We start from the raw sequence: 26,981 nt of genomic DNA, 5'->3' as shown, positions 1-26,981 counted from the left end.
TAACCTAAATCGCGCAACGCGCGAGAATTCGTCTAGTATATTATAAACACATGTATATATGCGTGTGCACCATTGAAACTAATTGCTCAGTATATTTTTCTCGCATTCAAATTATATTTATATGTATGTGGAAGTATATGTGTATGTTTATTATTGTATAATTATGTGTCATTTTGTATACACATACACATCCATTTATGTGTGGAGATTAATAAAATAGTGTTTTTACGAATGTGTCCATATATGGTGTTTATATATATATATATATATATATATATATATATATATATATATATATATATATGCACGTACGTATATATAATACAATAATTATTAATTAGATAAAAATTTTTTATGTATTTTTGAGCAAAACTAACTAATCTACATAATTATATAGACCGAAATAATAACGGCTTGGACCTGATTTTGAATGGTGGTAGATGTAATTTCTTTTATATATGTTTTCCTCGGAAATGCATAGGAATTTCCGAGGGATTTCCGAGGAAATGTCAATTTTCGACTTTTCTAGGAATGCCCTACGAAATGTGCGGGAATTTCCGAGGAAAACTATTTTACACGATTTATATGAAACCTTTCGAAAATGCGTAGGAACTTCCGAGGAAAAAAGTTACTAGTAGAATTTTGTAGAAACAACTCTCTTTCTAGTAGTTAAAGAGGCCGTTGGCCTGACCTAAACCTAAGAACATTGGGCCTAAACCGTAGATGATAACATACTAATAGTGAGTATACCAATCTAATATGATTTTATGTGGTGACGAGGTGATAGTGACATGACATTCATTATATTTATGGTTAGTGGTACCGAATGACCTAATTAGTTTATTTAGCATATGTATAATGAGAATGATTCATTACAAATGTCGATAGTCCCAATAATAAGGTGTTAGAAATGTCATAAATGACGGGAAAGAATAGTAGAGTAGAGTTTCGCAACACACACATACGTCCGTCTTCAAATTATATTTACGAAATCTTTAAAACAAACAAATCTCATGGATTACACTCAATTTTACTAATTTGGTCGCTTAATCCTAGATCTGGAATTAGAAGCCCGTTTTACTTTTCTTATTCACTAAAAAAGGTACTCTTGTTTAAATATTAATTGTTATGGAATATTTACGTGGGGTTGTTGATAAATTTCTTAAATTGAAATAGAAATGAAAGAATAGTAGTAGGTGGGAATACGGTTGCCTTTTTCAAGAAAATGACACCATTGTTTGATTGAGTTCACAAGTGTGTGTGGTTCCTTTATGCCTAAACCATATGAGTGTACCACATACTCTGGATTTTAACTAGGTCCCCTACCTCTCGTTTTTCCCATGATCATTGTTCGCTATCAAGGTGACATACGCATATAAATTAATCTAATTTGTAGAGTAAAATAGTCATTTTCATATGTTAATGTATGTTTAAATATCTTGAAGCCACCATAAATTCATTTTAATGGTGAAGGTAAATTAATAATTTCTCTATGAACGTAATTTGAAACACGTCACAATAGCAAAACTCATGGTCTCTTTATGACAAGGACAAAATAGTAGTTTCATACATTAGTATCACCTGTTTTAGTAGAGGTAAGTATATTAACCGAAAAATCAAACCATAACTAAATTAATAAATATAATCGAACCATTTTCACCGAATCAGTATTAAAAGACAGACTTAGTGTTGTTTCTAATTTTTATTGTTTAAATACATGTGATTCGGTTATGATTTTCATCTAAAACCAAAACACTACAAATCAAACCAAATCAATAATATTATTAATAAATGTTTTTAATATATATATATATATATATATATATATATATATATATATATATATATATATAAAATAAGAATTGAAATCTGAAAGACAACTTATTTAGAATTATATGAGATAGTTATTCTTGAATCATATTAATATAGTTGTACATTCAAGCAATCATTTTTTTATAGCAATATATTTTATGTTTTTACACTTTTTATAGTAAAGTATTTTTTGCTTTTTATGTTATTTTGGACCCTTATAGTTAAACGATATTAATCATTGATAATAATCATTAATCGACTAAAATTGTTAAAAAAAAACAATATTAATCGATACCTAATGACTACCAAAATGTATTAACCATTTATAATGGTTATAGTTCGGTTTTGACTAATAAACGAACCAAACTATCTCATACATATTGCTATATTTTAGTTGTTTGTTTAAAATAGAGAAATTTATTTGCATAAATATAACAATTTTTGTATGATTGGTAAATAACCCATGTAAAAAGTATATTTTCTCCTTTTTAATAATTTTTCCTTTTTCTTTCATTTTTTTTATTTATATTACTTTTTGACAAAATTGCAAAAATGGTTCCTGTGGTATTACATTTTTTTTTCGGGATTTTGATCCAAACCACAATTTTTTTGGATTGATTGTCATTTTTACTTTGTTTCTATGTGAAAAAGATCCCCCCTTTGAAAAGACTATTATACCCTTCTTTGTTTTTTTAAATAATTTTTTTAATACTTAATACATATTAGAGCAAATTACACGAATGGTCTCTTTGGTTTCGGGTAATCTGCGTGCTTGGTCCTTAAAACATTTTTAACTCGGACGATCCATAAGATGTATTTTGTTGCGTGTTGCGTCCCTGATAGACCTAAAATAACTATATTATCCTTACTTATTCATTTTCTTTTTATTTGTCTGATTTATTTTTATAAATATAAAAATTAAAATTAAAAAATCACAAACCTCTAATCTAATCGTACACCCAAGTAAAAGAAAAGTTGCTTGCCCTTTATTCCTTCCTTCTTCCCCATCCATTGCCTCGATCTTGCCAGCGAATCCATAGAGCTACCGTTAGAGACAACGAAACTCCATTTTCGACGCCCCCTTCTTCGTCTGCGTTCTTTTCTCGTCATAAAAACTCGACCCATAAAGCCACCTCAGCTCTACCTCTACCTCTCCCTATCTCCGTTTAGAGTTCTCCATCCTTTACTCACCGAACAACACGAAGCAGGAATTCATCGGAAAAAAGTCGAACCAGAATCATGGGCTTGCTTCATTTTGGTTTGATTTATTGCATCTCTGAGTAGAGGTTTTCAGAAACTTAATTTTTCACGGGAACCACAAAAGAGAAATTTGATTTCTCCGAAAGGGGTGGTGGTGCTTTTCAATTTTTGTGTTTCAATAGTTATCAAAACATGATTCAGATGATGGGGTGGTCGGAGAAGATGACCGAACCGAATAGGGTCAAAAGGGGAAGCATATAAGAGACATATGTTATAGGTTTTATCATGGTGGGTTTCATCGATGATTACAAATGGTGGTTCAAGCGAAGAAGATGATGAATCTGCAACCCTCGCTTGTTTCTTGCATTCAGGATTTTCACCAGGTTTTAATTTTTAGCATTTTGGTTTTGAATTTGTTCAGTTTGATTACAAGGTAGCAAGTTTAATTTTTATATGGGTTTGTTTGGGTTTTAATTTGGTTTGATATTAGTTAGCTTCATCCTGTGAAAATTATAGAAGCAAGCACCATTGTTGGAAGATGTCAGAGACGATGATGTATGCGGGAGACGATGGTCGCCATGATGGTTTCCAGAGACGCTGATGATGAAGATAGGGAGGATGGGATGTAATCGAAGGGGATGTAGAACTCTAATCAAAGAGGGGGGGGGGAGGCAGAGATGAGGTGGTTTAGATTTTTTTTATATTTTTTATATTTATTTTATATAAAAATAAATCAGAAAAATAATAGAAAACAAATAAGGTTAATATAGTCATTTTAGGTCTATCAGGGACCCAACGGGCAACAAAAAAATACATCCTAGGGACCGTCCGAATTAAAAACAGTTTCAAGCACCAAGTGTGCAGATTATTCCAAACCATATGGACCATTCGTAAAATCTACTCTAAATATTACAAATAGATGGGCCCACATCTTTCTCTCTCTCTCACAGCTAAAAAACACGAGATCCATTTGGCCATTTCTCACATTCTCTTCTTCCCTTACCCACCGTCATGCCATCGGATACTACACCACACCCAAAATCATCGCCACCATCTCCGTCGGAGACAAACATTGACACAATTGTGTGTATTTCGATCAACCAAGCCATGCGCATCGAGTTTTTAAAAAACATGCTATGACATCTTGAATCCAATTATAATATCTTTTGTCACAGACCCGTAAATCCATCCGATCTGCTTATACACAAATAACTAAGAACAAAATTATTGCTTTTCCGGTGATGATGTACAACAAGATTTGGGAAGCTAAAAGGGGGAAATTACCTCTTTAACCCACTCGATTTTATCTTCATAACCACAACTAATAACATGTATTGCTTCCTTCAAAAGTGTAGCAGGATTGGTAGTGGAGGGAATTCCCCCGTCTCCATGAAAGTTGCAGCAAAAAATACAAGAGATTGACCAAATCGCTTCTCTAAGTTGTTTTGTGACATTAGTAACGATCTATCTTCAGCATAACCTTTCAAAAACAAAGAATTTAGTAAACATCAATGGAACTAGACCAACAAGCCACAGCTAAAACGTTGAATGTGAAAGACTATAAGTCAAACCTTCAACACCCTCATCAATATCATCCATGTTTAAAATCGGAGTATTAGATATCGTTCTTTTCATCACTACTTTTTTATCCATGTACTTTTTGTTAATGTTTCTCGAATTCTTTTGTGAACCACAACATCTTTTCACAATGATATTTGCTTCTAAATCAACCTCTGTTAAAACGAGGTGGTATCCATATAGAGCTCGTTGATTGAAGCAACAACCATTCCCCAGTGTCCACACGTAAACTGACCCCTGAATCCCATCCAACCCTTTCAAGTTAATATATACAAAATATAAATGTCAAAAATTGATTTTTGTAATCTCGAACAAGATCAGAATTTGAATTTGAAAAGTTTTAAGTTTGACTTTGTAAAATTAAAAACGCACATCAAAGAAGACGATATTGTGATTAGCATATGACTTATGTAAATCAATTCCAACATATAGATCTTCTTTCCATAAGCACCCAAGATGTCGTACGAAAGAAACATGGCTTCATCATCTTTACTGTGACAACCGTCAAAATTTGAGACAGTTCAAGATTTGAATAAACTTAGTTGCACATACATGCATGACACATACTAGACTTTGTAACTAGAGCTAAGTTATAACCTACTAGAAACTTGGAAACAAGTAGAATCGAAGGATAGTGTACTTAGATTTCACATTGATACGTGACTTTTATAGTTGCTTTAACTGTAACAACTATTCAAATTCGGGTCATTCCTTGACTTGAACACCTTTTCATGAATCATATACACACATCATGCCCTTGACCTAGAAGTAGAAATTAGGTCAGAGTCTAATAGGATCTTAAGTCAAAGTTGAAACTAGGACTAGTATACTTGATTCTTCAATTTCACTTGAATCTTGGAACCACTACATAGAAATGCCAATAAAGTAACAAAAATGAATTACAAACATTATTTATAACTATAAAAGAGTTATAAGACTCAAAAATAATTTAAAGTCTCAAAAATTCAACTTATTTTGATATCTAATGATTTATTAAATCTTAAAACCTAAAAGCCCTAAAACCTAAACTTTATAAAGTTTAACATCAAGAATTCTATAAAAATAATTATGGACCTTATAATATTATCTAATAATAATTAAAATTATGAAAATATAATCAATAGAAAATAAAATTTGGGTCATTGATATTTAACCTTATTCCACAAGCTAAAAACTCAAGAGTTATTAACAAATCTAATTTAAAATACACATTTTATAAAATTTGGAGGAATTTTATAAAAGAATTGGAGAAGTTTATAAAATTAATTGAAGAAAAATTAAATATCCTCTTTTCTCTCTCTTAAATTCGAATCTCTCTCTCTCTCTCTCTCTCTCTCTCTCTCTCTTACTTGAAAACCCACATTTCTACTTAATTACTTCTTCTCCACATTCCATATCCCTCATTCTCTTTCATTTTTCCAACACCACCACTTCATTTTCTCTCTATTCTTCTTCTCTCTCAAACTCACAAAATTTTCCAGAAAATACGTCCCAGAACACACCTTAAACACTAAATCTTCATCATCTAGAAGTGTTCTTAAAGGTAAACCCGAAAATCCTTCTTTCTCCCTTAATTTTACCTTCATTTCACTAAGATTTTCATGCATATCTTCTTCTTCTACCCATTTCTAATGAAAAATCATGAACACATACATACACATACGATTTTGATGATGATGGTGGTAGCATTTCACCCAAAAACAACATGCATGTTGAAAATGATGAAGTCCCATGACCAAAACCTAAGTCAAAATCAACATAATGCACTTTTCTACAAGTTTTGGTGGAAAATCACCACATGCACTCTAAGTTTTCTTTCAAAAACGACTTTTGAACATTTCAAACTCATTAATGGTCTTCAAACCAACATGCATGTGATGATCTTGAAGCTTAGATGCTAGATGATCAAAGTTTGTTGTTAAAAGCTTTCAAAAATGTTCATAAAGGATTTATTCACAAATAAATATCTAAAACTTCTTTTCTGATAAATCCGCTTTTTACCAGAATCCCACCAACAAAATGAAAAGTTTTGCAAATTTTCAGAAGATAAATTAATATTCTCGAACTATTATAATTATTACAAGAAAATATAGCAATAATTCATATAAAATACTTTTTACGTTCAATAAATTCTGGAAAATTTCTGATATTACCCATACACTGATTAAAGACGTTTCATGAAGTTTCATGGATTTAAGTGACTGCCTTCGGTTGAGTTTGAATTTATTTTTGTAGAAGAGAAATAAATAGTAAAGTTAAGTTATAAATGTTCAAAGCCATATTTAATAATTTTTACATTTTATGGACATCATAAATACTACATTCGAAAATTTACATATTTTTCCATGAGTATTTCTTATTTTTCCCTATTTAATGAAGGTTTAATGGTTAAATTGATAATAAATAGCTACACTTGTCCAAAAATTATAAACCTTTACCAGAATATCTTATAATACATATTAATCATGAATAAAAAGTTTAATGAATTTCTCTTTCTGTTTATTAATTTTTCATGAATTAATTCTTATTTATCAGAACAAATCAGAAAAAAATAGTTCAACTATTCTACAAATTACAAGAAATTTTCATAACATCGTGTATTCCATCTTAACCACAAATATAAAAGGTTAGACAGTTTTCTAAATAGCTTAGTATTTATTTTCATTTTTAATAGAATAAATAGACAAAAATCATAAAAATAGGTTACATTGTTCAAAAAGAAGTTTTGATATTTTTCCCAGTTTTTATATATCAATTAAAAATTTTACAAAACTTTTGAAGAATTATCGAATCCTTTTGCTATTTATGTTATATTTCTTACATTAAATACACATAAATCCAAAACTCAGACTCCATTATATGAAAATCAATTTTGGTAGTTTTCCCAACTTATATACACTGGATATGAATTTTAATACACGTTTGGTAATTTAAATTTACTGTTTAGTAATTATTCACGAATTAATGCTTATTTAAGTGAATAAAACAAAGAAAATATATACACTATTTGGAAACCAACTTTTATATTTTTCCCAGCTTTTATATGTCTAATAACACTAGCACAAAAAGTTTGGAAAATTTTAGAAACTGTTTCTAGTTATCTCTATTTTTGTTAGAATAAACACACAAAAATTATAAAATCGGGTTAAACTATTTGAAAATAAATTTGAGTATTTGTACTAGTTTATATACACTATATAACATTTTTACAAAAAGATTGGGAATTTTTATTAACTGTTTATTATTTTTCACGATTTTGTGATGTTTTCAAGGAAATAAATGGTGGAAAAATAGTTAAGCATATTTAAAAATCATGAAAAAATTCAAGAGGGTTCTAAATTATAGTTAGAACTGAAATGTAAAGTTTGGAAATTTTTAGAACTGATTTGATTTAGTTTTGGATTTTTAGCTTGTAAATCCCTTTTAGAAGTGCTAAAATGCATTACAAACAATAACACAAAATGGGATTTGTCACTTGCAAATGTTAATAAGTCAATTGGTATATGGAAATCTGAATTTTCAGAAAAGTATTTGCAACTTATACAAAACATAATTTGACACAATATTGGCATAATTCTATTGTAGAAGTTAAGTATACTAATATTAGATTTCGATTAGAGACTCATTAGTGTGTAGCATCGTTGTAGGAATCGATAGTGGTACAAGTGGAACTTAGTTCAAGGCGTCATTTGCATCATCTCAAAGCATTGTGAGTATTCACGCCTCCCCCTATTTTCGGTTTTCAAATGTTTTGGGGTGGAAAAGCATGTCCTAAACTATTTATGTTCGTTGTATTTATTTTGACTCGTATAAACTTGGTTGCTATATTTTGCATGTATGTGTATGCTACATTAATTCATGAGGACTGTATCGCGGTTAGTCCCTGGAATCATTTGACACAACTCATTAACTCTTTTGAGCTCTTGGTCATTATGGATAGCGCTATTAGGAGGTAGACAACTCCCCACTCGCACAATTCGCTTGAGTGCATTTTACCATATCTATACACTATGTTTGCGATACACATAGTACTCAATAAGGCACGATTCGGTCATTAGGCTTGGGTTGTGAACTCATGAATTAAAACCTTTATACACATATGAAACTTGTATACTCATTTTAGCAGTGAAACTTGTATACTCATTTTAGCAGTGAAACTTGTATACTCATTTTAGCAACGAAACTTGTATACTTATTTGAGCAACGAAACTTGTATACTTATTTTAGCAATGAAACTTGTATACTCATTTTAGCAATGAAACTTGTATACTTATTTTAGCAATGAAACTTGTATACTCATTTGAGCAACAAAACTTGTATACTCATTTTAGCAACAAAACTTGTATACTCATTTTAGCAACGAAACTTATTTACTCATTTTAGCTACGAGACTTATTTACTCATTTTAGTAATGTACTCTTATTTATGGAAACTTTTATTAAAACTCTGATTATGACTCATATACTACTATTTTTGTAAATCTGTGAACTCACCAACTATTTCGGTAGTTGACCGCTCATTTTACATGCTTTTTGAAGAATCATCGAGTAAGTGGCACGTAGGGACACATCACTTATAGGAGCATTTTCGTGTGTTATTTTATTTTAATACATTTTAATTTCTTTTTAAAAATTGTTCAAAAGATATTGTAAATTGTAACGCTTTTTAATACTATGGTTGGTGTTGTCTTTATCTTTTGCTATGAAACCCTTTGTATTGTTGTTCCTTGTGTTTCCGCTTTAGCTGGGTGTGACATTTACCCAACCATGTACATCAATTAGTTAAGGGAACATGCAATTCGGATTCAAGAAATAAACAGAAAAATCAATTTGTTTTTATTTCTAAGCAACAAAATTTTTTATAACAAAGGGTTTTCTTCCTATTTTCTGCTGGTAATTTACGGGAAAATGGACCCATCTAGTCAGCATCAATCTTACCACCACCTCTAGCAAACTGTAGAAGGTATGGATTTCTACCAGGATGGCTCCGATAGGTTGATTTCTATGTCCGATTTCACTTAGTTTGTCATTGATTTCATTTGGGTTTCATCGTCGATATTCAAATCGACCTTCCATGTTTTCACCACGAAGATGGTGAAGACATGCGATTGTATCGACGTTTGTCTCTGACGGAGATGGTGGTGGTGATTTTGCGGTAGTGGAGTATCTGATGGCGTGACGGTGGGTGAGCGAGGAAGAGAATATGAGAAATGAGCAAATACGTCTCGTGTTTTTTTTCTCTGTGTGTGTGTGTGTGTGTGAGAGAGAGAGAGAGAGAGACCCATTTATTTTTAATATATATTTAATATTAAAAAAAGAAGGGTATAATAGTCTTTTCAATTTGGGGAGAGAGTTTTTCCACATACAAGCATGGTCAAAATGAACACCAATCGAAAAAAGTTATGATTTGGAATAAATCCTTGAGAAAATGCATACCACAGGAACCGTTTTGGCTGTTTTTTATTATTTTTTTAAGGAACCATATATTAAAAAGAACACTAGCAAAGAGCTAGGAACAAAAACAAATTATGAAAAAGTTTAAATGTTGTTGCATCCAACAAACCCAATTAAAAAAGAGTTTTCTATTATGATTACTAAAACAGAAAAACGACAATTCTCTTATGTAGTCAAATATCTCATATCTTCTTCTCTTTATACTAGAAAATAACATATTATTTCGGAACGTCCATAGAAACCACACTGTTGTGCAAGCGATCACATCTATCACTTCCTTTTTCTAGCAGTACAAATCATATTATCAATCGCGGAGAACAATTCATGAACCGTGTCAAACAAAGGGAGTTGAATTTCCAATCATTTGAAGATCGATTTCCAAGTTCTTTCTGGCAGCTCTATGACATCCCCATTTTCACGACTATTTTAAAACTTTTTATTTACGCTTATTTAATACCTTTTTATTGCGGAATTGGTCCCAAAATATCATTGACATGATATAATATCAAAATCAAGGCATTATAGAAGATTTTATATTTTAAAAGTCTGGGATTTCATACTACTACAAGAAACATAAGCATAAACGGAGACTTACAACAACTCAATATACTAATGGTCTACATCTCCTTGAATCTCTTAGCAGACACATACATCATTATCCAAGTATCTGTGATACAAATAAACTAGGTGCATCAGGTTGGGAAACCTGATGAGTACATAGGGTTTTCAACCCGCAAGATTATAATCTTTAATTATATATTTTTCAGCAAATAAATAACCTAGTTACCCATTCTTGTTATCCTCACTTCCTAATCTTTAAATAATGATCTCGAGGGATCTTTCCTAAAAGATCTTTGTCAGCAACAGTTTCCATCTACCCTTCCTTAAACATCTAATCATAGCAGTACAATAGTACTTTGGTCATAGCACAACAGGTCATAGCTCATTATTTTGCACAACATTTTACTAACTATTATATTCGTAGGTGAGTAGGCACATCAGTACTATAGTACTTTAGTTATAGCACACCGGGTCACAGTTTGTTATTTCACATAGTCCTTACCTCAACCTCTCATTTATTATTTTACTCAGCCCTTTACCAACTATCATAGCCTCTCATCATCTATTTCACACAACCCTTCACTACCTAATCATATTTTAAGTGTAATAATTTATATATAGTTTAATCAAGTAATAGCTATATCATATTACACAGATATATTAAACACAACTAAATAGCACACATAACAATTAAGCATTTAGAATACTTGTATTTATATGTAAGCAGAAAGTAACTAGGCATTCACTTGTTAAAGTACATGGAAATCGGAAAACGCTTCGCTCTAGCACTTAACTTTTACTTTGATGTGACCTAGTATAATTATCGCTAAGTCTTAGTCTAAAATTCCTTATGACTAATGATAGTATAGATTCCTTAATAATCCTAATGACTACTGATCTATAGCTGATAAGGGACAACCAAATAGGATCATATCGGAGGTAGAGTCTGTTTGGTATACAGAGTATACTGTTTGGAAATCCCACTTTAAACACCTCACTAAATCCAACCTGTACACCATCCCCGTAAGTAGATCAACCAGTAATATGACGTTGAATTTATTGACAAATCTTATTTATAAATTCATAACAATGACTATGAATTTAAATACAGATTACACCAAAATAATATAGAGTGTAATTTAACTTACAGAGAGAACCTAGACAAAAGTCTGGAAATTGCACTGACAGAGCTTCGACTCAAAGGCTACTACTTTTTAGTCACTTAGGGGTTGCATGGATTCGTTGGTATACTAGAAACTAAGGAAATTTGGATCTAATGTAGAGAGAACTCGAGGTATTAAGCTATAGGTAAAAATCATAACTCTTTGGACTTATTTACTGATGGTGGTGTTCAATCTTGCACCTGATCTTCCTTCTAAATTCGATCTCCATTGGAGGCTCCTACTCCTTTTAGAATTAACTTATCCTAGGATAAGGTTTTATTTTGACTATTGCAACAAACTGATGGGTCATGCTCTAATGACCTTTCATCGTATGATGCATTAGCTAGAATCAGGTCTCTTTGAGTCAGATCCCAGTACGGATGATACATTCCTTCATGTCCTAATGTGATATAATCACATTCTAGGATGTAGCACTTATAGCTGCAAGCTGCCTAATCTCAACAACGACTGTGATACTTATATCAATCACTTTGATTATATTTTTCTTCAATCTCCTGACTTTAGTAGGATTCTACACTAATCATTGTTTTCAGAACCAATTAAATTACTTTGCAAACTTTTTCTCAAGTCGAACTCAATTCGATATGACCACTATGGTCGAAATACATTCATCTTCTTAGTCATTACAAAAACGATGGTAATGAAGAACATGAACAAAAAGAAAATAATTACTAGTACCTTGTTAACCTTGTGACTTTTCCTGATTCAACTATGATTCATGTACTTCTGGTAGTATAGGCCTCTACTACCTTTTACACCTACTCATTCTCGTCCCACGAATTGCCTCGTAGTTTTCCAAATCACCATACTATAAATTCACATAGTAATTTAACACATCGAATATCATAACTAAGGATTATATTATTTCTTGAAAACGATTACAGTGTTATTCAAGTTCACCTTAGACTATGTGTCTTTCCTCGGGCTACATATTACTATCTATTTACGATGGCTAATTCATATTCTGGACTACGGATATGCAACTCCATAATCTTAGTCATCTGCTCCATCAATGATCATCTCGAATGCTCTTGCCTTTGGCTTTGGCGACACATTCGGTTTTCAACTTCTCTTTTCTTTGGGCAGTCCTTCATTAAGTTCCCTTCTTCTCTACATTCGATACATACCCTCCCATTGTACTTGCACTCATCAAGATAGTGATCGGGCCTTCCACATTTGTAGCAAGCCACCTCTTCTTTGCATTGCCCAAAGTTCTTTCTTCTACACCTTTCACACCTCTTTGCTTCATTTGTGTCCCTCGATCTCTTGTCATCGGGTACGGAATTTGAAAACCTACTCTTCTTATGGGACTTAGAACATCCCTCAAGCTTCCTTTTTTCCCCAGTTCAGTTGTTTTCAGACCTTTTTCCTTTATCTGGGTTTCCACATTCGTAGCTATCCATATGGCTGCTTTTAGAGTAGTTTCTAGCTTCACCATTGGATCAAAATCCACCGGTAGTCCACTAGCAAACTTATTTACCTTGGAAAGCTCAGTAGGAACCAGGTAAGGAACCAACTTCATCTTTTCAGTGAAAGTTGCAGCATACTCATTGACAATCATTTTTCCTTTCTTCAGGTTCTGGAATTCATTGTTGATTTCCAGAAGATCTTGTTCAGCTCAGTACTACATCTTCAACACTTCAATAAAGTTTTCCCAAGACATCTTAATGGCTTCTCCTTTTGGCATAGTGTCAGCCAACAACTTCTACTATCTTAGCACTCTAGTATTTAGCTGCCTGACTATAAGGATAGTCATTTGTCTGTTGCTGTAGTCGTAGCTCTCAAACACCATCTATATCTCAGAAATCTAGTCCATAACCTCCACTGGTGTTGGGTTCCCGGAAAGACTTGGCGGTTTGGCATCCATGAAGTCTTTGTACATGTACCCATCTTTTTCACTTTCTTCATCAGGGTTGTTCCTTCTAATCCTTCGAGGTTAAGCTTAGCTAACAGTCCGACTGTAATTTCCTTTCTGTGACTGATACTCATTCAACTCAGGCTGCACAACTGGTGCAGTAGGTTCTCTTTCATTTTCTCGAATGAGCTTGTAAGGTCACACCTTATGATCTAATGATTCAAACACTCTATACGCTGACCGCCAGCGCAAACATCTCAAGACATTATCAGCGTCATCATGAAGATCAGCATCAGCGTGCAGTTCATTAAGGTACAAAGTCACTCTTGGATGTCATGTGTGCTTACTCATTTGTATGTGTGTAATAAGTATTCTTTCCTTTATAAGGAAGTGAGTGACACTCATTTTATCTAAGGAAGAACTTTAAGAGAATTAGTTTAGAGAGAGAGTTATTGCAAACCCATTTGTACTCTTTCTAAAAACTAATGAGAGCTTAAACCCGAATTTATTTACTCTTGTGTTCTTCGTGTTCATGATTATTGTATGATTCACTAAATCATTTCATATTCTGCATTCGTCATCATGATTAACCCCACTACAATTGGTATCAGAGCGGGTGTTCTTGATTTGATCAAGAATTGATCCATGATGACATTTTTGATTTGGTGATTCTTCATTGCTATTTGATCTTTGTGTTTTAGAGAGTTTCTGATTTCTAGAAATCAAATTGTTCATTGATTCAATTCATAATTCGATTTTCTTCACTAGAAGTCAAGTAATTTTTGCTTTCTCTCTCTAGAAAACCCATTCAAAATCACTTTCTCTCTCTATAAAAACTCAAGATCTTATCGATTGATCAAGATGGTGTACTTGTCTTATGATTCTTAGGTTGTGATCATTGAAGATGTCAAATTCAAAGTCAACGAAAATCAATTCTATGGATTATTTTTGAAAGGTGGGTTGATTTCATGGGATACTATGGTTTCTTATGGAGGTTTGAATGAAGATCATGGAAGATTGATTTTTCAACCACTTTCGAAGATTGGATATTTGGTTGAAATTTCCATGAACATGGTATCTTGGAGTGAAAATCAAAAGGAAGGAGAAGAAAGAGATTTGTTTGATAAGAAATACATTTCTCTTGTTGAAAACCTAAGTGATCTTCGCTCTTAAGTATGTTGAAGTTCAAGACTATGGAGTTTAATGTGATGTTCTTGAATTTCACGATAAGAAGATTCAAGTTGATTCTCATGAAGATGAAAAAGTTTTTTGCTCCATTGGAGTTCAAACCGATGATATTTTGTGTTCTTGTGATTCGTTTGAAGGAATGATTCCTTATTGAAAACCATCAATCCAAGAAGTTCACAAATATCAAACTCCAAAAGATAGGATCCATACTTGTCAAGTTGAAGTTGTGGAAAGTAGGTTTGTTCATGAATTCAAATCTTAAAGATCCAAGAAGATGAAAAGGAAAAAGAAGAAGAAGATCAAACGTAAGAACAAGTGGGTTTATTCACAAAAATCGTCAAATGTTGTTGTGAAGCCGAAATCCATGAAGCAAATTTGGGTTCCAAAGCAAAAATCTCCAAATGTTGCAACGAATTTGAATTCAAAATCCAAAAGTGTTGATAGTTCTTATGAAGATTGTGTTAGATCGTTGAAGAACACGAAGAACGAGTTGTACAACACACATCGTGGGTGGTATAATGTTCAAATTGAAGATTTTCTTGTTCCAACAAAAGAACCAAGATTTTCAAAATTTGATTCGTTCGTTGCAAATGGAACTCGGATTGTCAAAAAGGTATCACAAATTCTCAAATGGATTCCAAAACGTTCTTGATTACGATTCTTGCCTTGCGTTTTTCATTTTTGATCGTTTTGAATCATTGGATCTATTCTGTTTCAACCCCATTTTTGATCCAATTATTTTTCTGTTTAGATCAATCCAAAATCAAAATCTCATTCTCACATTTTTTTGTTCGAAATTTTTACTGTTCATCATTGAATCACTTTAAGCCCATTAATTCGAAATCTTCACAGATCATTATTTCGAGTCCATTACTGTTCATGGACTTAATTCAAAGTTGAGCGCAAACATTATACAAACACTGTTCATCACAAATTTTGTTTTAACCCAAGTCAAAATCCATTTAGTCATTTGCAACAGAAGCAGGGAGTCAAAATCGAAGTGCTTGAGATTTCGTTTCAAACAATCGGAAGATTTTGAGTTGTTCTTGTTGTCGAGTATATCGATTTCGAAGCTATATCTGCTTTGAGTCAAGAATTGATTTCGATGATGTTGTTGATTACTCCTTGGGTTCGACTTCTTTGAAAACGATTTTGTTTGTTTGGAATTAAAAAACGAATTTGTTGTTGATGATTGATATTAAGTTGAAATCAGTTAGTAAACGACATTGGAGTTGAACGACTTGACATTTTGAAGTCTTTGATTCAAATTAAAATTAATTGTGTTTGTGTAGGGTCGAAATCAGTTTCTACTAATGTTCTTGCTCGTAGCAGTTGTTCGAATCGACTTTGAGTAGTTCGAACTGGTGTTGGGAAGTGGATTGCGATGTGTTTAGAAGAAAGTGAAATCGATTGAAGTTGTTATTCAGTTTCTATTTGGAAACGAATTGAGGATATTGATTTGAGTTAACTTTTTGAAGTCAAACTGTGTTCTATTGAAGTTAAAATCACAGTTGACAGTTGAATTTTTGTTTTGATCTGGAGTCAAAAGTCTTGAAGTCGAGAGTTCTTATGTGGAGTCGATTTCGAAGGCCTGATGAATTGAAGATTTGGGATCGAGGTCGATTGGTGATTTTTGGAATCGAGTATTCAATGTCAATATCGAGTTGACTAGGAAGGATCGATTTCGAAGTGTTGACGGATTCGAAATGGGAGCATTGATGGTCGCAAGTTGAATTTTGGAAGGATGTCGATAGTTGTAATCTGGTTTCGAATGATTGATTTTGAAGGGTTAATTGTTGATTTCGAAAATGAGAGTGAAAGTGAAGTTTATTACCAGATGTCGATATCGAAGGGTTGGAGTCGAGCTTAGGAGTCGATGGTCGAGGATTGAGTGGCTGAAATTGAACACATCGAGGTCAACGCATTGAAGTCGATAGTAGATGTCGAGTGTTGATTTTTGATTTCGAAATGAGTGTGAATGAGAAGAATTCGAAATGGGTCAAATGAGAATCGAGCTTGAGAGGCTGATTTCGAAGGCTTGGATTGATTGTTGACGGCTTGGGGGTCTAAGTTGATTTTGATTTCAAAATGGGAGTCATAAAAGGGAAGGTCGACATCGAGAGTTCATCGTGTCGATACTCATTGTTTGTCTCTGGGTAACAAAGTGAAGAAGAAACCAAACATGTCGCTTTGAATCCCTGGAGTTTCTAAGAAGTGACAATTTTAGTCCAACTTCGAAATGCGGATACAAATTTGTGAAGATTAAAGAAGTTTCGTATTGCATCCCTGAAATTTCGAAGTGTTGGCCGAAAAGACCCACATTCGACATTGGGATAAAAGTTTGTGTTAAATGCAGACTTTTCGTTCCGAATCCCTGATGTTTCGAAAACTTGGCAGAATTTACCCAACTTTGAAATTGGGCTGAAAATTCTGAGAAATAGGATTATTTTCGAAACAGGCCCCTGCAATTAATGCGAATTGACACTTTATGCCCAGTTTCACAATTAGGTTAAAGTTTCACATCTGAGACTGTTTTTGGCGCATCGGGTCCATGCATAATTATGATATTGGTAGTTTTCACCCGGAAGTTTTTCGCGGGTAAATTGGAATTTTTTCATAACTTTTTCGTGATTGTTTTTCTTTGCAAGTTTTTCGCGGTTTCATTTTTGGCACACATCAAGAGGGAGATTTGTGATGTTTATTCATTGGGCGCTTCTCAACCTTAGTGGTTTGCAAACCCATTTGTACTCTTTCTAAAAACTAAGGAGAGCTTAAACCCGGATTTGTTTACTCTTGTATTCTTTGTGTTCTTGATTCTTGTATGATTCACTAAATCATTTCATATTCAACATTCATCATCATGATTAACCCCACTATACATTTATATAATATAATGTAATCTTTGTATATTAGGTAATTATATATATATATATATATATATATATATATATATATATATATATATATATATATATATATGTATAGAATAGATAGCAGATCCGATAACCTTGTGAGAAGGATCGGTTCTTAGTATAGATTAGATACAATCCCTTCAATCAAGGGATATACTAGTAAATTTTAGTATATATACAACAGTAGGGTGAAACCCTAATGTAAGTCTTGGTCACCGTCTTTTTGAAAACCCGTTTTGTTGGTGAAAACAAACTCTTTCTCGGTGAAAGAAATTTTTGTGAATATCTCGTGTTCTTTACTTTTTCTGTTCTTTGTTTGTTTATGTTAATTTACTTGTTCTTTGTTTATTTTACTTGAAGTGTATCCGATCGATACAAACTTTCAATTGGTATCATAACAGCTTTTTGATACACTCTAGTTATCATGTTGACTTCCTACAATCCCAAGATTCCTCCTTTCGATAAGTAGAACTTCGCTATGTGGAAAACTAAGGCCATGATTGTTCTTGAAACCATGGACTATGAGATACTTAAAACAGTTTAAAAAGGTCCTCACTTTCCTATGTATCAACCTATGGTCAACAATGCTCCCATTGGTCCTTTGAAAAAAACCAAAGACTAGCTATGACGACGATGAAAAGAAGCTGATTAGTCTTGATGTGAAGGCTAGAGTAGTGATAGGAAACTCTCTTCCCTATCATGTGTATCATCTTGTACAGAATTGTGATTCGAATCAAGAGATGATGGATATGCTGACAGTGCCCCATGAAGTCACTGTGGAAGTTCAAGCATGTACCATCAATAAGCTTAATCAGAGATACGAGCACTTTTTTGCTCAACAAGGTGAATCGCTAACCCAAACGTTCAATAGATTTAGCTGCTTGGTTAACGATATGCGTAGGCTAGGAATTGTCAAGCATTCTTCTTAGTTGGTTTTGAAGTTCCTGGACTCTCTTGGGAAAAGCTGGGAGCATCATGCTGATATCCTTAAAAATAGTGAAAAGATCGATGTCATGCATCTGAACTCCTTGTTTGGAAACCTACGAAATTACGAAGAGATCAAATCTCTTCGTAAAGATATCATGAAGGAATCAAGAAAGGAAAAGTCTGTAGCATTGGTTTCTCGAAAGGAAGCAATGAAGCAAATCAGCGCCTGAGATGACTCAGATAAGGGCGAAGAGAGTGGTGAAGAAATCACTAATGAACTTGTTATCATAGTTGCACTTATTGTCAAACGATATTAAGAAAGCAGATCAAAAGGGGTTCGAAGAGTTGAGTTTAAGGGAGGCAGTTCAGCGAGGAGATCACTTCAGATAAGAAAACTTAGGTAACTGTTTTAACTATGGAAGCCCTAACCATTTTTCCAGGGACTGCAAAGAGAAGAAAGAAGCTCAAAGTTCTCAGAACTATGAAGTGTTGTATAAGAAGTTGTTAGCTCACATGAAGAAGGAGAACATCTCTCTGCCAAAAGCTCTCATTTCAAAATAAGAGGATCTTCAAGAATGGGTGGAAGAAGAGGAGACATCTGAAGATGAGGGGTTGAATGTTAAGGTTCTTATAGCTCTTATCAATGATTCCCCAAATGGAAATCTCAACATGTGTGACGATGATACCTCTCAAGCTGTCCAAGGGTCGAGCCAAAATCTAGAACATACTTGGTTTATTGACAGAGGGTGCTCCAGACACATGACCGGTCTTGTAACATTGTGATTTTTCACCCAATTTTTTTAATTAAACACTTTTTAACAGATTACGTTTGCGGAAGACTTATTATAAATATTTTAAAAACATCACCAATGTTACTTTTATGTCAAAACAAACCCATCAATTTTTAAAGTTCACAAAATCAATATGATGAAAACCCAACATCTCCAAATGGTAACATATCTAAAGATAGTAAATAGAGCTACCCAAAAGTTCCCATCCTCACCAAGGCATTATGTCAAGCTACTTGTTCTAATGTACAACAACCAAAAAGCAAAGAACAAGTGTTAGCATAATCTAAGTGAGTCAATTACAATATAGTGTTAAAAGAACACACATCATAAATGGATCACACAAAACATCCTCACACAATCAAAGACTCACAAGCAAGCCATAACATCACACCGCATTTCAATATCTGTTTAGCTCAATTATTTTGTTCTTCTTTTTTAGCTTCTTTTTATTAGTTACTATCCTCAACCCCACTGTAACTATTTTTTATCTTTTCACCGCTATTAAATTATTATATAATATTTTTCTCCAATTTATTTTAATAATTACTCATCGCTTACCATCACTGTAATTATTAAAGTAATACTTCCTAGTTAGGGTCTATTTACTCACCACAAAACACAAGGCAAGTACCCCATTCACTACTAACATGACCGGCATAACCCAATGCACTAGGTGAGGCATGACGCTCGCCTGTAATCATTGCTCCCAATGCACTGCATTCGCTACTCCGACTTTGCACATACGTATACATGAGTTGTCATTAAGGATTGGTAAAAGTGGTGCATATTCCACCGCGTTACGCCTCCTAATCCCACGTGATGTTTGTACTGGCCCCACCACTAGACCAACATCACTCCAGTCCGCCCACCGTTCACACCATGTCTCGGATGATCTCCTAGAAAAATCATTAAACGCCTCTTTGGCTTAAGCTCTTTTCCCGTTGGTGTCATTCAACCCATCGGGTCCGCGAAATATTCTGGATAGGGTATAGACCTATGTCTAGGTTACTACCCTTCGCTCCGCTAGTGTATTCCCTTTTTTAATTTAATAATAGTTAATCAATTAAGGAGTTATAATTTTACCATCTACAAGTAATCATGAAAATATTTTGATTTTTCTTTTATTAACATATTACTTCTTTAAGATTTCATTCTCATGTAAACATGTAATTTTTTTATTTAATTATTACATTTTACATCACACACCACTTTCATCCACAACACTTGAATAATGGTTTTACATCATTAGAATGCTTTTCCTAAATTAACCTAGGAAAATATTTTCAAACGAATATTGACATGTTCACATCACATAATATCCATGTATAACACTAAATCTAACATAGCCTTATCACACATCTCACATCAAACAAATAAGAAACTAGCATGCAATCATCCTAGATTCTTTTACACATAAAACCATACAACATCCATGGCACATTAACTAATACCAAATGGGGCACATACATCCTAGGTAACTAGGTTCATCCCATTCCATCTAAGATATGTGATTCTCCTTACAATATACTTTTTAAACCAGAAAATTAACTCACTTTTGCCAAAGATGTGTCATCCTCACACTTAAAGTCTTGTAGGAGTTGAAGTATCCCCTTTTCCCCTATTACAATACAAATAAAAGGTTATTGGAACTCTACAATCCCAACGGTGAAAATTCCATAACCTAAACACATAAATTAAATATCAAACAAAATGCCTAGTTTTTGACCTAAAACAGCCGCGTGCTTAGGTCTATATTAGCACCCCATGGACCTGTAGAATTTACAGTTTTTGATTCATATTCCAGAAGTTCAGAATTTTAGTTTTCCAAAACATTCTTTTAAAGGTCAAATCGATATTTCTACAATTTTCTATGATTTTTAGAAAACTACATATCAATGCAGCTATATTCTTACGAGTTGGTGAAGAAGGCGATTTTCTCCTTAGTTGGGTGCAACAAAAGGTCCTAAAAAAAATTCAAGGACAAACTAGACTCAAAATGAAGATGTTGAAAATTTACGGATCATTAATCCGACTCCTGATGATTTTCTATATTTTTTCCAATCGAAGGGCAGATTTGTCAATTTCTTGCAATTTCTAGCTTTGAGTTTTAAAGGCTTTTTGACCACTTAACCCATTAATTCACGACCCAAATCGACCAAATAGATGAGAAACAAGTTTAAAACAGTAGCAATATAACATGGAAGTAAAAATATAGTTTCATCCTCCAACCATGGTCCAAAGTACATTGTCTTTAAAGGAAAGACAAAATACAATTTTAAAAAGAGAAAGACCAACTTAGGTTTGGATTTCTCTTACCAATTAACCATATATGAAGACACTTGAAAAACTATTTTTAAGCCCTATTGGAGAGTTCAAAACATAGTCTTTCACCAAAAATACTCACTTGGATATAAGAGGAAATCAAGTCTAGTGTTTTGTTGTCCAATCATTTTGGGTGTTTCTTGACCGTTCTTGATGTCAAAAGTTAATTGGAATCACCCACAAGAGTATTGTTGATTACATTTAGGGAGTGCTTAAAGAATGGTCACGAAAACTTCCCACAACGGCTTGGAAGGAGAACGAAACATCTCCTTATAAGGGTTGCAAATACCTTCCTTGACACAATGTGTTTTAAAACAGTGAGGGCAGTAGATCCCATAAGAACTCTCCAGTGAAGCATGCCCGGGAGAGAGCAATCCAGGGATGGGTGACCCCCTGGGAAGTTTTCATGACGAGAGCCCAAAGCGGACAATTTTATGATACATGCCAAAGGGGTTTGTTACAATGGTATCAGAGTTGGGGAACGGGTCGATGTGTTCGACAGGGACGTCAAACCCTATAATGGGGGGTGAAGGCGGGTTGCACCTAATCCGACATCGGCTTGTGAAGTGAATGAAACATGTCCTTGTAAGGGATGCAGATAAATTCCTTGACACAACACCTTTTAAAACCGTGAGGGAAGTAGATCCCATAAGAACTCTGCAGTTAAGCGTGCCCGGGCGAGAGCAATCCAGGGATGGGTGACCCCTGTGAATTTTTCGTGTCTGGAGCCCAAAGCGGAGAATATTATGATACGTTCCAGAGGGGGATGTTACAGGTCTCTAGTCCCTCTTAACAGATTTTGTGGAGAAAGATGGTCTAGTTGTGGTTTTTGGCGACACTAATGAAGAAGCTGTCGTGGGAGTTTGAAAATTTATGGCGACAACAATGAAGAAGCTGTCATGGGAGTTGGAAGTGTAGGGCGTTTAAGATGAAGGATGTGTTCTATGTTAAGGGTCTAAAGGGCAATCTTATCTTACTCAGTCAACTTTGTGATGCTTCTTATAAGGTTCTTCTTTATTGTCACGAAGGAATCGTTTTTTACTTTAAGAACAAAATTATGCTCACTGCACCCAGGGACAACAACATATATATGCTTTGATTTTATGTGTTTAGACAATGCTACCTTATGTTTCCAGTTTTGTTTTTTTTTTCTTTGCTACTTTAAAATTTTTGAACATAAGCTGCTACAGTATTAGTTTACCTTGATTTTTTGCTTCAAAAAGTACTTTTAACTTTTATTTTACCAAAGAAGTATACATTGTACATTTTGCTATTAACATTTCCCACACATGTTCTTCTCTCTTGAAAGTGACCTGAACTGATTTGCTCCTTTAAAGAGGATGAACGTATCTTTCCTTCGGTGCAACATCTTGAAACTAGAGTTAGTTAAAGCTGGCTCTACATCTTTTCTTCAGTACCAACTGCTCTCTTCCTGACGCTGACGCTCACGCTGATTGACATGTTGCATCCTGTTGATGAGACCAGATTGGAGATAACTGTGCCAAAATGTGTTCTTCTGGGCACATACCTCTTCCTTCTTGAACAATTTATCTCGGTTGAAAATGGAAAAGTGAATTTAGGTAACATAGAACGTCTAATTTCCATAGAATCTCTCCCTACAACACCAACTCCCCTCTGAAATCCAGAGACCTCTTCAACAAGACGATGGTCCCCTTCTCTTCCTTCATATATCAGAAAGAATGGAACCTTCAAGTTTTGTCTTGGTAACTTTCATAACTTGAAGTTTACAAAGATTAGATTCATTAAACTCGTTGGTTACTAACATTGTTTCATGATCCTCCCTTGTTCTTGGTGAACATGAAGCTTGGAATCAATCTGCAATACATCAACGATTAAAGGCATTTTCTCTTTGGCTCTATGAATTGTGTTTTATTTGATATATTTGATCTTGCTGGTTTATTCTTTTATAGACAGTGCTGAAGGACAGATTTCTCAGAAAAAGGAAGGTCATTTATTAAACTTTAATTCAAAAGATTTAATGGATCGGTTCTTTAACTTATCTCTAAAAAAGCTGCAAAAATATCGCTTTTAGAATTTTTCCTTGTTTAACTAACTTTTTGTTTGTATTCTTATTTATTTTGTTTTGTACCAGTTTTAAAGATTTTACGGTGGCATTTCTTAAGCCATGTATGTAAATTTTGACAAAGAATCGTCCCTAGAAGCATGTTGTTGTATGCACCTAAATCTCTTAAGTATCTCATCAGCGAGACTATCTGCTGATACGACATTAAGTCACCCCCTCATGCTGATTATCTAGCACCGCCTGAACTTTCTAAGTGAGAATGTTTGGTCCAAATAAAAATTGATAGAAATGCTTGGGTATTTATTCTTATTTAACTATCATACCTGACTCTTGTCCCTGGAAGCATGCTTGTCGTATGCATCAAGTTTCATGTTCCGCTGAAACTTTGAGCATAACCCAATGGCTTACCCTGATTGCATAGTCATCAGTGTAAGAGTTACTTGTATGGTCCTTAAATGAAAAAGGGTTATTCATATCCCTAACCTCCTACTCTGAGGTATAACATGGTTCCACTACGAATTGACAGAAGATATATAATTCTAGACTGCAACCAACTCTATGATACGGAAGGCAAACAACTTCTTATTGATGAGTTAACACCGTTTATGATTCATATTGATTCCACCTCAGCGTGACTGGAATAATCTACTCTTTCCTTAATTTCTTCTTAATAAAACTTTATGATTCACTGTTATATACCACATACTGATAAAAGTTTGAAACATCATGCCGATGGTTAGTCTATGTACCGTAGACTATCACATACACCAACCCCTTAATTCCCTTATATTCTTCTTTAAACCTTTATGATTCAGCATAATGTACCATACACTGATGAGAACTTGAAAAATCTATGTCGATGGTTAAGCTAAAACACCACAACTTATCATACGCATCATGCCACTCTTGCCCTTTTTCTTCTAATAAAAGTGATTAATGAGTCAGCGTATGAAACCACACACTGATGAAATCTCGCAATACTATGTCAGTGAATGGTAGTTCAAAACTATACAATCATGAGACATCACAAACTTACTTGATTACCAGCTGCAACTCTGATACGCTGATTACTCCCGCTGATAGACTTATCACTAATGTTGTGTTGCACTGATATAACTTCCTTATCTCAACGGTAACTTTTTGGATGAAGATTAAAAGGTCTATCAATATCTTGGGATACTAGATTTTACAGTGCCGATCTCTTCAATCATGATTACGTAAAAGGGGAGAAAATATTTGTATAGATTAGGAAAACCCTCTCCTATGTCACTTTTACAAACTAATTGACATCCTCTCTCGAAAAGGGTTCTCTCTACCATCATCTTCCATAGGCTCTCATCATGTCAAAGCCTTTGTACGAGTTTTCTCCTAACGCCAATATTGTCAAAGGTCCTCATGCCCCTGATTCCCCTATTCTCATTCAAGCAAATAATGTGGCCTTCACTGATGTCATCCCAGAGCAGTTCGTAAACTCAGGAATTGATGATTTTGTCAATTATTTCAAGAGCTACCCTCTTCGATATGCTTTCTGTGATTTCCCAGACCCATTCTACCCTAAGAAAGTTTGTGCGTTCTACTATTCTTCCTCTGTTGATTCTAATGCTCAAACCATTACCGGAAATATTTAAGATGCTCAATCTAGGGTTACTATTGATGCAAAATCCTTTCGAACTACTCTTCGTCTTCCTCGATCAGAAAGCTACTCTGAGATTCCTTCAGAAAAAAAGTGAAAATCCATTCGTGCAACTCTAGGGTACAATTTTCTCGTCACGGCACCTCATGTGATCTATCCAAATTCACACTTCGTCAATGTTTTGGTGTAGGGTGGAAGTATTTATTTGGACTTATTGGTAAATGTCTTGGACACAAGATTGGGAGCCTTGATTAACTGAATCTTTTTGAGCAAAGAATTTTGTACTCCATGGTGTACAACAAAAGATTGGATTGTTCTCAACTCTTTCTTGATCAGTGACTGATTGTATCATTGGAAACAAGAAGCCAACGTATGTCACTTATCCTTGATGGCTTGGTCTGATCTTGGCTCGTGATGAAGGGTGAATTTATAATCATGGGATCATCATTCCAATTCCTTCCTTGTCCTCAAAGATCATCAATGATGCTCCTATTGATGGAGAAAATCATATTACTTAGAGAATGGCTAATTGGATTGAAAACCTCTATACTGTTGAATGTTCTTATTCTGAAGAAGAGGACGATGAGGTTGATGAAGAACAAAACGCTGATGATGAAGAAGGGGTTGATGAAGAAGAAGGGGTTGTCACTAATATACAAGACTCTATTCAAGGAATGAGCTCTCCACTAAGAATGAATAAGCACATTCAATTTTCAACTACTTCTTCATCCACCCTCTGCAGATGATGTTGTACAACATGGATTCAACCCCACCTCGAGTGGAAACTACCGATCCAATGACCCAAGATGTGATCACTCCAAGATCAACGTCTCCATCTCATCAAGATGAACCTATTCCTCCTATGCCAACACCTCTTCAGACTACTATCTTTTATCAAGGGGAATCCAGCTCCAACTTCCAAACTACTGTGTTATCTCAACTCTCTCTACTAGTGTAAGTAAATCATTCTTTGGGAGAAAAACTGACTAGAGATGAATAAGATGTTGCTGATTTGAAGCACTTTATGACCTTGGGTGATGATGATAATATGGTTATTGATGACATCCCACCAAACTCTACAGGTAATAATCCTCCTCCACTTACACCTCCATCATCAAATCCTCCTCCTCACACTCTTTCACCACCTCCTAGCTCTCCTCCCCAATCTGATGTTGCCAAAAAGGGGGAAATCACTCAAGAGAGCCCTGAACAGCAAATGAAATTGGTGGTGATTGCATCAAATCCATCTCAGCTTGAAATGTTTGAATCGAGAAGGGTTGAAAAGGCAATCGTTGTGGCTGAACAAAAGAGCAACATCCATGACGGTGATGCAACTAATGATCAACCTATCTCAGATACTGGTGATCAATCTGAGACTGATGACTATGAAGGGTTTCTTGATCTGGGATTAATGGTACAAGCTACTATTCCTACTGTTCCTTTGAGTTTCGTCTACCCTGATTCATATTTTGAAGGGGAGATTCCTCAAGAAACTAACAATGACATTGAGTCTGATGATGA

General features: G+C 34.2%; 1 pseudogene; it reads right to left on the bottom strand.

The window, feature by feature from the left end:
• Window positions 1–4,146: 4,146 nt before the first annotated feature.
• On the bottom strand, window positions 4,147–13,349 carry LOC145104957 (cellulose synthase A catalytic subunit 1 [UDP-forming]-like; annotated as a pseudogene).
• Between the last annotated feature and the right edge of the window lie 13,632 nt (window positions 13,350–26,981).

This window comes from Lactuca virosa, chromosome 4, assembly GCF_052849685.1.
Source record: "Lactuca virosa cultivar CGN04683 chromosome 4, Lactuca_virosa_CGN04683_v6, whole genome shotgun sequence".
Classification (NCBI taxonomy): Eukaryota; Viridiplantae; Streptophyta; class Magnoliopsida; order Asterales; family Asteraceae; genus Lactuca; species Lactuca virosa.
The sequence above is the reverse complement of the archived record's forward strand: the minus strand, read 5'-3'. Positions and strand labels throughout refer to the sequence as shown.